General features: G+C 41.4%; 1 protein-coding gene and 1 long non-coding RNA gene across 3 annotated transcripts in view; one reads left to right on the top strand and one right to left on the bottom strand.

The window, feature by feature from the left end:
- Positions 1-11,308, bottom strand: part of NYAP2 (neuronal tyrosine-phosphorylated phosphoinositide-3-kinase adaptor 2) — a 185,743-nt gene extending 174,435 nt beyond the window's left edge. The window contains exon 1 of one of the 2 annotated variants that reach the window (XM_068954295.1): positions 11,249-11,308. The gene's annotated coding sequence lies outside the window, so the exon portion shown is untranslated. The remainder of the gene's footprint in view (positions 1-11,248) is intronic. The other variant, XM_068954291.1, reaches the window with a different exon arrangement.
- A 145-nt stretch (positions 11,309-11,453) lies between these two features.
- The window catches only part of LOC138068218 (uncharacterized), a 78,216-nt gene continuing 73,216 nt past the window's right edge, over positions 11,454-16,453 (top strand). The window contains exon 1 of the long non-coding RNA XR_011142923.1: positions 11,454-11,656. This is a non-coding gene — a long non-coding RNA (uncharacterized lncRNA). The remainder of the gene's footprint in view (positions 11,657-16,453) is intronic.

Here is a 16,453-nt window from a genome sequence, read left to right as displayed (position 1 = left end):
AGCGCAAAGGACAAGTAACAAGATATAAATGCTTCCAACACCAAGCTGTTAGTTTCCATTTAGTCCTGGTCAAGAGCAACAGAAGATCTGGCCAGTTTTTGCATTTACTACAAAAAGAGGTTTGGTTGCTCTTCCTTTTTTGCTTTCACTCTATAGATTGCTCTTTCTTATTAATTTACTAGCCACCATGATAGTGTATTTTAAGCATTTTGTAGACTTAAGTTGGTAAGTGGAAATTTAGGCACCTAGAGATTTTACGAACTCTTCTACACATTGATATCTTATGTACCTAGAGGGCTTATTAGGTGCCTGTATCTCCCTTGGCAATCTAAGCACTAGGATTGTGCCTGTTCTCTAAGATGAGACTCAAAATGGTGTTAGCCAAGAAACAAAAAAAAATATTCTTCCAGTAACTATTTCTGAACACAACTTTGTGAACAGGCTACTAACATAAAGTCAAGATATTGAAGCATGTATGAAATTTAATAGGTACTCAGAAGAAATGAAAATCATTGCCCATACACACGTAGTACTTGTTTTTCAGTGTTATCAGAGATGTGATGTTTTATACAGTGCCTTCGCTGCGCTTGGTGCTGCAGAAATCCAAAACAAGGACAGCTGCATTTAGTTTACATCAAGTGATCATCAAGGAGGACTGAAATATTAAACCACAGCACTACAAATCGAAAGTCAGTCTATGAAATACTAGTTGAATACTTAAAGGATGTGGTTCAGACTCAGCACAGATTTAAGCAAACACTTTTGTCTTTAGTGATATAGAAGGGATTGGGAGGAGGGGAAAAACATCCCTATTTCACTGAAACAGAGCCCTGATTCTTAAAGATCAAATTATTGACCCAGAATGTGGTTCTGGTGGTTGTGCGGTGTTCATTATACCCCAGGAAGAAAAAAAAATCCAACTCTATCCATGCTTTGGAGGACGACCTGGTCCATAACATCTCTTCCTACTCCATGGAGTGGCAGGAGCTGACTCGCTTTGCTGTAATACTCCTCGCACATACTTCCCATTCTCTTGCTACGGCCTTTCCCTAGCTCCGTCGTGCCTGCTGCCTAATTCTCTCTCCATACAAAAGCACACTAACATCCCCTATGCAACAAAGGAGATGAGCATCTGGGCTCTGCAGGCAGACACAAAACAGCTCTTTCTATTCCCCACCCATTTTTCTGCTGCAGGGATTTAATCAAGCAGCCAGCTACCTTTGTCAGCGCGCTCAGGCTGCAGCCTGGCACGCCAGCTCATTCGCTGCCCAACTTGCTTTTTACACTTTTGACAATGGCTCGGCATTGTGAATGCTTAACACATCATGTATTTTCATTGTGCTGCTTCTGGTTTCCAGTTCGTTGTGGGTAGTGACTTTCCCCTGGCGTGGCAAGATTTACAGGCTGGCAAAGCCTTAACAAAATGATTAACAGGAAGTATTTCTAGATATTATGGCAGAGCCCTGTTCGGAAAGAACAAATGCCCTGTATTTCAGTTATCATGCTGAATCGGCAAACTCTATTTGTGTTAAAATACTTAACAGAATTGTGTGTTTTTACTTCCTATAGCTTTTCTTCTAAAAATCTTAGATTTCACAGTAAGAAATATTAGTGCCACTACTATGTCATCAGTACCAACACAAGTTGCTGTTTTAGGATTTTATACATCTTCCTAACTGTAAAAAAATAAAAAAAAAAATAAAAACGCTTTGGACTAAATTTAGCTCACAAGATGAAACTTGCACCTATGTGGGAAGGAAGGCATTCTGAAATCCTGGTGCATCTGAAGTCAGCGTGAGCACTACCTAGATTTCAACAGCGCAGGATTTTTCCATCCACATTTGCAGAGTTAAGGCAAAAAAAAAGTAGAAACAAATCTTGCTTATCATACAGTATACTTTCAGCTGTACATAAAGCATAACCTGCACTAATTTTACAAACAATTTAAAAACCTAATTTAAGCCTCGAAGGAGAAATATTCTTACATGAGTACCTCAGAGAGTTATAATCATCATTATTCTACTTGCAGCATACTGAGATGGGACTGATCCCATCTGCTAGGTCAATAATGCCAGAATCAAAGCAGGTCTTCTGCTTGGAAGAAACAGCTCTAATCTTTGGGACAAAAAACAGTGTGTTTTTTAATCTTGAAGCCTACTTGAATAAAATTATAGTTAAGATTTGAAAACGTGCACAATTTAGCTAGACATCAAGATCACTACTTTATTTACAAGATTCCACATGCTATACTAACCACAGAAAATAAGCCTAGGAAAGCTGTATCATCCAATGCCCTGCCCCAAGTATCCAATGTCATAAGCCGGTAAAGAAGAGTATCCACGGAAGGATATGTAATCCAATCCACATAGGTGCTTTTAACCTATCATTAAAGGCTTCCAGTGATAGAGAACAGACTGTCTTCTCGTCTAATCTGTTTCGGCCTGTAAAATTAGTCAATGACTCCTCCTTGTACTCAGTAGGAGAGTAAATAGCAGATCATCTTTCCATTTAAAATAAACTTCCACACATTAGAAATGATCACCTCTGCTTCTCTTCATAGGCTGTATTATCGAAAAGAGAACAATAACAACAGAGATCTAGAACGTTTGTCTACTTCTTTCTTAAAACACAGTTCCCAAACCAGAACTTCCAGAACCATGGTAATGTGTCTTGCCTATGACATTCCTCTTCATTCACCCAAGAACATGCGTCTGCTTTTTGCAAGCAGTAGTGTAGCACCAAAGCTTTACGTTCAGTTTGTGGTCTGTTGACAAGGTCTAGAGTATCTTCTGAAGTACTGCTGCCTACCCAACTTTCCCTCATTTTATATGTTTTTTTTTTAATTCTTATATGCAGCATTTTGCATGCTGGGTTTCCTTTTCTTAAATTTATCTAGATAATTTTTAACTGTCACTCATCCACTTAAGCTATAATGGTCCAATCTGAAAACTGTAGATGACTATCTTCACATCAGTAATAAACAATTTGAATAATAATACAGCGCCAAGAAAAACTCCCCCAGAGCCTTACTCCAAATTTCTCCTTACTAGTAAAATGGTTTGAGGAAAGATTGTCAGCTAGTTGCGCATAGGTATAACGATGGTGACATCTAGTCCAATTTTCTCTCATTTTCTCATGAGAAAACCTCATATGACTGACCATTCCAAAAGCCTATGCTACCAAGAAGGTTTGTCTACAGTTTTTTCCCCATATCTATTTGGGCAGTCATCCTATTAAAGGGGAATAATAGATGAGACTAAAATAATTTGTTCTTTACCAACTTATGACCTGGTTCATTAACTTCTAGTGTTTTTACATTCTTTCCAAAAAAAAAAAGACCATAGGTGTATTAACTACAATATAGCATCATACCATGGTCATTTAGATACTGATTCTAGCTGACGTCAATCTGCAAGAGATCAGCCAACTGAGAAAGACAGGACAGCACAGCACCCTACCCACAGGGCTCACAGCTGGGAAAGTTCCTGTGTGGCCTTGTGCATACAGCTCTTCTGTCACAGCAAGACCATCTATTTTCCTTCACATAATATTCAGTTCACTTACAATCAAAGTAACAGAAAAGTTGAGGTATCCAGCTTGAAACACTGGAGTTTGTGCATACAAACAAGCTTTATCACAGCTCTGTCCAGAGTAAAACTGGCCCAATTTCCATGCAAGTCACAGGTCCTCAGTATTTCTGAGGAAGGAGAAGAAAGAAGTCTCAGGCAGGTCTCTCATTACAACGTCTTAAGCATAAATTTTGTAAGTCTATCTTTACAGATACAAGCTTGAAAATGCTGGCTTAAAAACCAAGAAACTATCTTGAAAATCTACTACATTCTATGATCCTAATGTAACAGCTCCTCTTCGATCTTTTATTCCTGGGGCTGCGTGACTTGCTACTTGACTGCTTTGAGCAGACTGGCATTTGGCACTGCACTGGTGCCCTTTTAAGGCAGTGTGGGAAATTACCATTCTTGTAAACAGATCTTTCATACAAATAGGCCACTTTAATATCAGAAACCAATGGTCCAGACAATCAAGAAACAGCAATAATAGCTGTTGCCACAATAGCTTTACTACTAATTCACTTCAGCCTTAGTAATGACTTTTCTTTCATTATTACGGTTCTATTGATACTAAGCACCAATTAGCCTCAGTACTTCATCAACAGAACCTTGAATAGACAATGAGAAACTGTGAAGTGATAAGGCCAGCACTGACACTACTAAGAGTTATAAACTACATTGAGTTAACCACAAAAAGCAAATACTGCATTTATTTTCCATCGATTCCATTCTTCAGAGGGGGGTTACCCTGGGTTTATGCTCTTGGAACTGAGACAAGATTCCAACGGATTACCCTTCCTGCAGTTACAACATACAGTCAATGAACTAGTCTGGTTACATATACAAATATAATTAAGGCAACAAACTGGTATTCACGCAAAAACCCCACACAGAAAAGGCTGTGATTTTTGCAGTGGGCAAGGACCAGCAGCATTACACAAGATTTGTGAGAAAATAAATGGCTCACTCACACTGTCTGATAATACTAATTACTGTTAATACTTGTTAATACTGTTGCAGTGAAGGCCTGAAGACCATGAACCGCACAGGGGTGAAGGTATCTTGGCAGAGAGATGCAAGTTCACACCTTGTGCTGAAAGTCTTCCCCTTTCAATCCAGTTAGGAACGTTACTTGGTCTTTCAGAAAGGGAAATCAGAAGTGAATGAATATGATGTGGCTACATCACTTCTATAGCTGCTGCTGATTACAGATTTTAGCCTCCTTTAATTAATCAAGAAAAGACCCAAGCCCAGCTGGCTAGGGCAAAACACTGGCCTCTCTTGACTGAAGTCACAAAGCAGGGTAATTTCCTCCTCCTCCTCCCTTCTCTCCAGATACAACAAATAAATCATACTTCTGGAAATCATACTTCTTAGATCTCAAGTAAATCCATGCTGATTGCTGGCATGGGTGTTAAAATTTGAGAGTTTGATCAAGTCTGGAAAAAAAAAAAGGCACAAATGCTACATTCTGGATTTGATCTTCCAAGGAAAGGATGCATTTTCTACTACACTGTAGCTACCGAGTTATACATCCCCACAGCATCATTATAGATTTTGAGAACAGCCAGCCTATTATGTTTCTGATGATATCATTAGAATACATGGAGTCAAATAGGATCATAAAACAGGATGATCTGGCTCCTGACTGCAGAGATGACACAGTAGAGGTCCAAATATTTGTTTTGCTGCCTGTAATATTGCACTTTAATGAACAGTTGAAGGTATGTAGCCCAGCTGGCAGTGAATATTTGTGTCCAACAGCCCACGGTGGTGACATACCCATGAATCTGCAGTAAAGTCTGCTGGGGCAGGGGGGTCAGGGAGAGCGGTTTGTTTTTTTAAGAAGGCATTTTACCCACCACACCTCTGTTTGTTTACGCTCTCACAAACACTGTAAGAATCACAGCCTGGTTATCTCGCTGCTCTGTGAACACTTACATCTAGAGCTATGCTTGCGCTTCAGATGCAAATACCCTTCACACAGATATCTCAGGATCCTTGCCAGTTTGTGGAAGGAGGAGAATCAAGGGGGGAGGAGTTTCAGATAATCAAAAAATCAGGGTAGAATAGTGCTGAGTATTTCTCTTACAAAATAAAAAGAAGCTGTAAACAATAATTTTATAGTAATCTTTCTAATGGCTTTATTTAATGGATAAAGCACCCACCTGAGACATCTAAGGCTTAAATTTTCATTCCAGCCAGGATCATTGCCTTCACTTACTAAATGTATGCAGTGAACTCCATTAGGCAATTGCTTGTCAGTAAGTGTACAATCTGGGCTAATACATGGCCCCTTGAAAACATTGTATTTGATAACAATCATAAGGATTGATTAAATTGCCTCAGATAAGAGTGTGTGCTTCCACCAGCCTAGCTAGTTATACTAACACTATGTGGCAGCAGTTACAAAGCAGATGAATTCGTGAAAATTTCGACAGAAGCTTTCAGGATGTAACGGCAATCTCATTTTGACTCTTGAGATCAGCATGCTTTCTTCCCCAGCTCGTCAAAAATGTAGCTGTATAAATACACTAAAGTCAAAATTTCTAGCTCCTCCTTTTTATTTAAAATTTGCTTAATTAAGGCACTTATATTTCTGCAAATTACTGCAAAATGACTGACCTAGAGGTTGCTCTGAACCGTACAGATGAAAGAATTTACATGAACTTCTCAGTAGCTTTTTTCCAAGTTCATTTGGTTTAAAATCTTTTCAAAATACTTCTTTTGACCATTATCCCTCAATGAAGTTTCTTTAGCTGGTCAGAACAGGCAAACGTTATTTGATTACCTCACCGTGAATTTGTTCCTTAAAGCGGATTATCTCCTATTTCATAATCACTCTAAGCATTGTCATCAGCAGTAACTCCCAAATAATCGTTTTGGACACTTACAATGAAGCAAAACATTTTTATTTTAAAGTAAACAATTGCAAATGCAGCATGCTTCAGACTTCATAATGTCATTTTAAGTATTATTGCCTATTAGGAACAGTGACAACACAGCTGAAGCAGTTAGAAGAGATGAACACAAGTCAGAGTTAGGTTCTTCTCTAATGAACATGGCTCTAAGGCTAGAATTCAGTCTCCTTCACACTGCAAGTAGGATGCCTGCACACTTGATTTCAGAAGATACACAGATCTGCACAGAATATTACCTGTCTTCACATACTGTTCTGACCTCTCTAACGAGGACAAGAATGCTTCTCCCATGGATTTAACAGCAATGCAACGTAGAAAAATCACCCACTTAATTAAGTTAAATCTTAACCAAGGCTTTAGAATAAAGGAATAAAAAAAAAAGTTTACACTTTGATAAGTAATATACACCGAAACATACTGACTGACTTGCTGTTCTTCTTGCTACATCCGTCCCACTGTAACAGACCATGTACGCCCACTTCCAGATCTAAAAAAACTACACTTACCAAGCAAACACCTCCTCAAATTTTCCATACTATCTCTTGGAAACACAAAAATAAGTTGCTGGATGCTATTGCCTGTGCTGGTAGAGGTCAGCTATTGCATAGAGGTCATTTATATCTCTGGAGGAAAACACTGCTCATACAGCTTACTGCAACCCCCTGCTTATGCTAGTTCATCCAGCCTGAAGGATACAACCTCTCGGGCATTTCCTCAGAAATCCCAAAGCAGAGCTCTGTAACTATGGCTAGTCACAAAGAGGTAAACTTGGTAACAAAAATCTAGGAAAGATTTGTATAAACTTGAAAAGAATCCAGGAAAGTATCAGAGTGAACAAAGAGGGAATGAAGAAGACTGTTATGAAACTAAATGTCATTCCATGATATCTCTCTTAAAAGGAAAATGTTCAAAACACAGATCTGGGATGCTGCATTTTTTATTGTGGTCTGCTAGGTATATGTAAGTAATTTCCAACACTCTAGTCATTGGCCTTTAGGGAGGATAACTTGGAGTGGACATGGGAACAGTAACACAGACTGGCAAGCTCTACAAATGAGAAGATACGAAACCATGAGGAGGCCAACTCACAAGTAGAGTGAAAGCTTGAAAGCAGCACAGGGGCAGAGACTCCTTCTAACCCTCTAGGCTCTACAAAGGCCAGAAGGAGACTCCAGCGGCCAAAGGAATTCTTATGCTTCTCCAAGTGTCAGATAAACGCTGAGGTGAAACTCAAATACATTACTCTAGGAAGGTCAAGTATTTCATTTATCTAGAGAGCTAAAAAGGTCCAAGACAAAACATTTACATTGGGTATACTCACAATGTTATATTTCTGTATTCCTGACATTTGTTTCTAAGAGGTAGCATTAAATGGGTTTTATTTATTTATATATATATATAAATGATCGATGCGAGGCTTTTTAATATAGTTATAGTATATTCTGCACATGAACTCTGAGAAAGGGTTCCTTTTGCATGATTTACCTTTCATTTTCTACTGATAAATACGGTAAGGAAGCTTCTAAGGGTCAGTGAAGTATGATGAATCCACATATTATCAATTACAGTATACTATATTAATATGGCATCCACAGAAAGTATACTTTAAGGTTAATACAGTATGGTTAGTCATTTATTAATTAGAAGACTATGCTGAATAATCCTTCAGAATGAACACTAGCTTTCTCATTTGAAAATCTGCACAAACATGTAAGGAAAATAGAAACTGCAGAAACTAGAAATATGCAGCATATGCTCAAAATAAATTCAGCTGCATGACCAAAATATTTAAACGACTTGCAATTTGCTTGAGAGAACAACTGCCAACTTCATCCAGTGAAAGATAGTCTCTTACTGCTACTAATTCTGTTAACCGTTGTGTCGGCTTCACAGTTGCTGCCTATTTCAACACTTCAGCCCCAACCTCAATAAACTTTACAGGGTAGTCTCTGAGGAAACAAAGCTCTTTAAATATGGGAATTATGTAAACAGAAACACTCCCACACACAAAAATGGCAATAATAGACTGCAGTCCTACAACTAAAATTTTACTCCTAAGGCCTCTGTCATTCTGAACATTGTGTTGGAGCTCCTCAAGGAATTACTGAAATAATATCATTGGATTCTTCAACTACTAAATTCTCCTTGAAACTCTGACTTCTGAGCTGTCTTCTAGCCCATTCAAATTGGCCATCCTGATCTTTAGATCTCCAGATTCTCTTCAGTGCATGCATTTTTTTTGTGATTCATAAAGCCAATTCAGACGTTGTACTCCTCCAACAAAGAAAACTGTTCAGTTTAGCCACAATTATTGTTTTTCAGAGGCACAATTAAGACTGATTCAAGAGCAACAAGGACTGAGAGGGGTCCTAGTGCTTGGCTCCAAGAAGGATATTCTAGACATCAAGCTTAGCAGTGAAAGTTTGGAATCAGCCTCCTCTGGGAAGCCAGATTTCCTCTTCTTCATGGCAAAATTTCTGTCTGTCTCCTTCCCATCCACCCCAAGCCTGTCCACCTCCTGCTACAGATTTAAAGAAACAATACAGATTTGTTCATAAATACAAACAAGACACAGCTGAACCACAGAAAGCACCTCTGTTGTTTTCGCGCTCTCCAGCCTCTTTCACAGAATCACAGAATCGTTTAGGTTGGATGGGACCTCTGGAGATCATCTCGTCCAACCTCCCTGCTCAGCCAGGGTCACCTAGAGCATATTGCCCAGGATCACATCCAGACGGCTTTTGAATATCTCCAGCGAAGGAGACTCCACTACCTCTCTGGGCAACCTGTTCCAATGCTCTGTCACCCTCACAGTGAAGAAGTTTTTCCTCAGCTTCAGATGGAACTTCCTGTGGTTCAGTTTCTGCCCATTGCCTCTTGTCCTGTTGCTGGGCACCACGGAGAAGAGGCTGGCCTCATCCTCTTGACACTCCCCCTTCACCTCCTTTCCATGTCCGTTTCTGATGGCAGCCTCCCAAGGCTGGAAATCTGGCCTTTCAGTTACAGTGTCAGACAGCAAGCCACAGCACAAAAAGAGAAACTTCCAAGGAGCAAATAGTGAAGAGAGAGAAAAGGCACAGAAGAGGAATTCACACAATATGATGTTCCCTCATCAGCTTCCAGAGGGAGCTTTGCATATGAAGGGATGGGCCTCCTATTGCTCTCCAAAGAGGGCACGTAGTTATTTTCCTCCTGCTCCCATCTAAGGATAATGCACAAAAAATGCATGCTCACCAGCGCATCACCCACCAGACGGTACACTTCTGCTATACTTTATCTTTTTGTGTTGCGCGGACAGTTTCCTGATTAAATCTGCGTGACCTACAGCAAACTGATTCAGTGTCTTACTCAAGTCTAGATTTCTGGCCCTTTTTCACCAAGGTTTACCTGGTATTTCAGTCAGCAGTCACTGCCACTGTCTTTGGCAAAATTCTGTAGCACATTACAGCAGTCTTAGAGAAGCTTGGAAAAAAAGGAAAAGGGCACCAAAGGGAGAAAAAAATGGAAAGAAAAACTATGCTTAATAGAAAGCGTTCACACAGTAGCGGCAGAAGACACACAGCATGATGTTCAGATTCACTGAAGAAGAGCTGTAGTACAGAAAACCGAAATTAAGTCAGCAAGCATCTCCATGAAGGCCTCAGGTCAGTATGAAATGTACAAGATTAGAAACAGTTGTTTAAGTACTTTGTTGAACTCAGAGCATAGGAACAGCTCTCTTGAACCTTTCCCAGCCAATTCAGAGCCAGGGCTGCGGGCACAGCTCCCAGGCTTGGACATGTAAGAGGCCTGGAAATCACGTCCCCTTGCAGAAGCCTTTACATAAGCAAAGGAAATCTGAGTGCTATGGCCTTCCTCCGAGTTTTCTGAAAGAGGGTCAGATCCCAAACTCCAGCGCAAACTCATCTTAAAGCATGATTATCCAGCTTCACCCACAGGACAAGTCCCCTTTGCAGTCAACTGCAAGCCATTTTCCTGCCAATCAGTATCAGAGAGAAAAACATTGGACACGACCTCTTTATGAGTCCCTTTTCTTTCACTTATTAGGGATCACATCCGTTCTGGCAAACAGGGACTAACGTCTAAACTGAACCTTCTGATCCTAATAGCTAGCAAGAAGCACAGTCCAGAAAAAAAGAGTTAGAGAGTCTGGCAAGTAAAAATATTTCCTTTAATATGATAACCAGTAGCATTTCAAGACACAAGATCCCAGTTTATCAAGGCACCAACACTATTCTGCTGTTTTGTGTGCAAGTGCACAGCATTTTGTTTTTCTTTTTTAAATTGCAAACTTCTCACACGTTCCTCCCTTCAAACAGGCTAAACATAAGATGTGTCAAACAGGACAGAACAAACCAAGAGGCACGCAGTAACGTGCCTGCGCAGCAGGCCGACGCTAGCAAACGCTCGCTGGGAAACGCCACCGAGGACGGTCAGGTGCCCCACCGAGGGCCGGAGCAGCAGCCCCTCCGCGCCCTCGTGGCGCCCAGGGCAGCTCACCGCGGGCACCCGGCACAGCCCTAGCTTTAAGGGGAAAGACCCAGCCGCAGACAGGGAGGCACTCAGGGTTTTCTGTTAACACCTCCAGCTCTACAAAACCCCCAGCAACACTGAACAGCGAGGCTCTATGGACCAGCCCTGACTCCAGCTCTAGGGCCTTCATCTGCCTCACCATGCTCTGCCTGGTACAAACAGCACAACCTTTTCCACCTACCCCCAGAGCCTACCGACGCGTCAGCCTCGACGCCGCCGACCCACCTGGGCACCGCTGCCGCCGCCCCCACACGCCGCCGCACACCTCATACTGCCGGCCGCCATTTTGCCACCGTTCGCGCGAAGGACGCGGCACCGCCCCAGCCCCGCTCTTCCGGCTGCCGCCGCGCCCCGCCCCGCCCCGCCCCGCCCGCGGGGGTGCGGCGGCGCCGGGCCGCCGAGAGGCGATAAGGGTCGCGTGCACCGCGACGGCCAGCGCTCGGCAGAGTGCGCTGCCGCCATCTTCTCTCTGTGGGGGAGGCTCGCTGCGTGAGGGCACCCGCCCGCCTCAGAGCGGGGCTGCGGGCCTGGCCGGCCCTTGCCGTGGAGAGGGCCACCCTGCAGCCACCCCGCGTCCTCGGCACCCTCCTCTGCGGTGGGTCCCGTCCAGGGAGCCGGCCTCGGAAACGCCGGGTAAGGAGCTGATGTTGCCCCAGCGGGAGCCACTCCCCTGCTGGGCACCTCGCCTGCATGTCCGCTAAGGCTGGTGCGGCAGCTTGGGGCGGTGCTGGGTGGGGAGTGCTTGGCCCTGCGCCTCTGAACTAGCCTGAGGTGATAGTACGTGATCTTTTGCTGCTGGAACCTCCTTGAAGATGCTTATGCTTCACTGAAAAACAAGCTGTAGGAATCTTCATTTTCTAGCCCTGGAAATTTTTGGGGTGAACTCCAAGGATGTCTAAGACAGTAGATGCTTTCCATGTAAAAATATGGTTTGATAGAAAAGCCAAATTTCCCTTGAAAATGAGAAGTCTTAGCTAGATCTTGTTAATAGGGAGTTGTTAGACAAAAAGGCAAGTGCCGTGCACGGTGCGGTGGTAGTGGTATTGTATGTGTGCTCACACCTGGTTCTGTGTCTTCAGGAAACTTTGCTGCAGCCCCACACCAAACAGCAGGAAGCACCCACATACAGCTGGAGACAAGATTTGCAAATAGGTAATATCTTTTATTAGGCAGAATGGTCTAGAAGAGATAAAGAAACTTTTAAGTCTATAAAAGCTGTTCTTCAGGGACTGATGTGCCCTCCCTCCACTGATGTGCACCTTGTGCAAGGAGCAGGGAGGGAAGCAGGAGACCTGTGTGTACCGATGCAGAGCAGGCCCAGGAAGCAGCAAAAGCAATCCATAAAAAATAATTGTAAGCAGGAATTTTAGTTAGGCAGCGTGCAGTTTTCTGGACTGACAAATGGCCAAGTCAGCCCAACTCTTCCCCTGTGAAAAACACCATGTGGTATTTGGGAGCTCTGCTTAAGAGGTCTGCATTCCTCTGTGTGCCCGTTAGTTAGCGGTGGCTGCATGTGCAAGCTTAGTTACGGCTGCACAGAGGAGATGTGATTGCCTGCTAGTTACTCACTGGTAGTTTTAGATTTTGCATAGGCAGTTGTGGTGATTGGGAATGCAGACATCTGTGAATTGCTCACAGCTACCCCAGCCTAAAAGTCTGGCTCTTCTGCAGAGCCTCCATCAGCCCCGTGTGCTGCTCGATGGGGGGGGGATTTCCCCAGATATTGACTACCCAAGTAGTGACCCAGCTTCACCCTGCTTAGTTGATGAGATCACAGCTTGCAATTATATGGCTGTGGGCTATAATTCCTGTAGACTGCTGCTTTTATAGTCACTCCAAGTGTTCCTCTGGCCTAAAGAAGGAGGCAAGGAACAGGTGGCGAGCGTCCCAAGAGTGAATGCAAAGAACTGTTCACTTGTGACAACCCCTCACTTGCTACTGGAAATGGAGTTGCTTAATGAGTGTTACATTTCTCTAAGGGTTTTTTCATCTTCATTTCTTGGGACCATTTGGGGATGTTCATTGACAAAGGAATTCAGTCTGGGGCTGTTCAGTTGTTTTCATGGTTCCCTCCTGGTGTTACAGTAACCATTCTTTTAAGGATCTTTGTAATATTTTTTTGGTGGCATAGTGGATAATTCTGACCTCCTGTTGTTGAGAACACTACTTGCCTCTGGCTTCTCCACAGAGGTTAAGGTGGAGAAAATTAGTCTTGGTTTTCTGCTTCAGATGTAATGATGCTTTACTGTAAGCAGCTGTGGGCTGGACTGAAGGGTTACTATTTCAGTATGTTTACAAATGCAGAAGCTGCAAATTTAAATGGAATTAAGTTTGGTAATCGTGAACAATAGGGAACAAGCTTGTTACTTTGTCCCGGTTCTTCAAGGAAATTGAAAATCTGAGGCACTAGTTTAAGTAAAAATATAGGGAGTTTTGGCTGTCATCTGAGCACAACTTTTTTAAGCTACTACAGTAGAAACTATTGGGTGTAAATGACAAATATGGTACAAGGAAAACTCAGAAGAATAATGATTCCCATGTGCTAAGAAAAAATTTTCTTGTAGCCAACAGGAATTTTTACTGAGCCAAAAGGGTTTGGATAGCCTGAGATGCAATGGTCAGAACTCACTCTAGGGTTAAAATGGGTAATTTCACTTCTTTTTCATTGATAAAATGTGTGTGCTTTTCAATGGAGTTGCAAAGAATGTAAGTTTATTATTCCTTCTGATTGTAGAAGTAATATAGTTGTCAAAATATATGGCCTGTAGTAAGTTACCCAAAGATTCTGGATATTCATATAGTCAGTAACCTTACTTTACAAGTGTATAAGCAAAACACAGTTAGGGGGAGTCATTTAGTGTTTCCAGCTGTCATTTATTCATATAGGAATGCCTTTTAGGGAAAACATGACCGAAAGAGAATCCCCTCATATGCCGGAATATGCAGGAATACATTAGAAATTATTGCATTAGACTTAGCATTCATTCTCTTATGCTGTAACTTCTCCTTTACAAAAAGAGAAAAAGATCATAGATATCGTAATCTGCGTAATACCTTCCTCTGAATACTGTTCAGTGCTCTTGCTGTAAGGCAGTTTTTCAGAAAAAGACCCTTTATGTGAAGGGGACTTGGGGATATTCATCTCTGGGAGAGATGTGGAACTGCTGTAGAAAATTTTAATCGGGCATTTTGCCTCATCCCTTTCTGTGCTGCTTAAACATTGGATGATCAGTTTTTATGACATGTGGGACATACTGCAGCCTGTCTTGTGACAGCATTCTTTATAACTGTTTATTTTTGAAGTGAATTTAGTGCTTGTGAATGATGACAGATTTATAGCTGTAAACCAAGTGGGATTTTCAAAGCCACTTGGGGGCAAGTCAAACACCCAAATCCATTATACGTTTCTGAAAAACTCGGTCTTAGAGGGCTGAGTACAACAATTCTCTTTGAAATGAAACAGAACCTATTCAACATTATTTTGAATGGTACGCTTTCAAAATGCGTTTAACTGAGGCCTTTTCTCACTTGGAGATACGCAGAAGATAGGGCTTGGTTTGATTCCTAATGCGACAGGCCAAAAAGGGACTTAAGCCCCTATATGTGGTCTCCTAAAGGGAAACAAATGTGAAATAGTCTTTCACAATAACCTTCCCAACAGCATGACTTGAGAAGAACATCATATTTTGATCAGCTCTAGTCTGCAGCAACTTTCCTATGCTTTCCTTACAGTTGAGAGGGATGTTTTTCATTTCTCTTCGATCTTTGACCTTTTTATCATGACTAAGAATAGCAGCACGGTTTGTGGATAGTGCATCTTTGTTTTGCTACTGGCCTGCTCAAGTACTTTCAGGAAGTACTTGAATTGAAGGATTTTACCTCTCTCAACTCTGTTTTGTGCCCTGCTAAAGGGGAGAGCTATCACATTGGTAAAATTCTGTGCAATCTACTTGTAAGAAACCAGTATTAAGTGTCTTATTCACCAGTCTCTTGCATAGGTAAACTTATCGCTTACCGGAGTTCTTGCAGATTTTCACAGTATATTTTTTCTACGTAATTATATAATAAATATTATATGTAATAATAGATAAGCATATAATGAGAACTGTTTAATTTCTTAAGGAATGAAGATAGTTTATTTCTTTTCAACATAGAGTGTATGAGTAGCTGCAGCTATTTGCTCTTATGACCTGATGCTGCATTGGGAAAGAGCACTATCAAACCTTTAAGATAGGTGACTGGGTGCATAAGAAAGAGTTGGATGTTTTTCAGCCTCTCATACCCACTTTTATTTTAAATTCAGATGTGGTGGAAATGTCAGCAGACAGATGTGTAGACTTACTTATGCTACATACCTGTGAAATAATTTTGTTTCCGTTAGCAATATAAAATTGTGTTACATGCCGAAAGTTCAGATCCAATTTTAAAATATTTAATTTTATCCTTTGTATTTCATGCACATGTTCTGGGTTTTCTTTTTGTTTTGTTTAAAAAAAAAAAAAATCCACAAAAGAGACTATTCCTAAACTAAGGACTGTTAAAGGTAGCAAAGATTGCCTGCAATATGCAGCAAGTCAAGTGCTTTATCAGTATGTGTTTCCAAAAGTTGTTTGCTATATGGTTCTGTGAGACTGATGTGATTGTGTTTGAACTGCTTCCCTAGAAACTGTATTTTGTTGTTTAACAGGCATAATTCTGAAAATTTTACCTGATATTTCTTGTACATACTTCTTTTCATTCTATTAGCTCTGTTTGTATTCGGATAGTTCCTTCACCTTGCTGATGTTTGTTCTCTTTGAATAATTCTTTGAATAATTCATTTATGTGGTCTTGTTTTGTTGCTTTTCAGCCTTCACTTGGTCAAGCTGTCCATGTTTAACGTGGTCAATCTTTCTTCCTCTGTGATTGAGGCATGATATTCTACACAGGGAAATATACATGTCTTGCAGTTACCTGTCGGCATTCCCCTAGCACAGCATAAATCTGCCTAGTTATTTGATGGGCTGGTCCTTCAAGTTTAGCAAGAGCTGAGCTGCATTGTGCCTGTAGTGACCATTTTACAGCTGCCTAATATATTTCTTTCTTTCACTTATTAAGTGTTAATGCCTGATGTGTGCGTCTATTCATGCTCCACTCAGAAATTAGTCGTTCAGTCATTTTTCTTCATTTTGGAAGACCTTGCTCCCTTCTCACAGTTGAGTTGCGGAAGCAGTGGCAATAATGAAATATGATATTGTAAGTCTTGTCAGATCTAGGTCACGCAGAACCGGATTTATCTGCCTGCCTAGTGATACAGTGGTTTTTTGCATATGCAGCCCAGGGTCATGGCCATCTTTTACTTATGTGAATATTGCTGCATACTCTTGGCTGTCTCATTGTCTGCTTGAACCTGCAGGTTTTGTTTAATAGTATTAATATATACTCTAAATC

This window comes from Struthio camelus, chromosome 9 (assembly GCF_040807025.1).
Source record: "Struthio camelus isolate bStrCam1 chromosome 9, bStrCam1.hap1, whole genome shotgun sequence".
NCBI lineage: Eukaryota > Metazoa > Chordata > Aves > Struthioniformes > Struthionidae > Struthio > Struthio camelus.
Note: the sequence above shows the minus strand (reverse complement) of the source record. Positions and strands in the feature narration are given on the sequence as shown.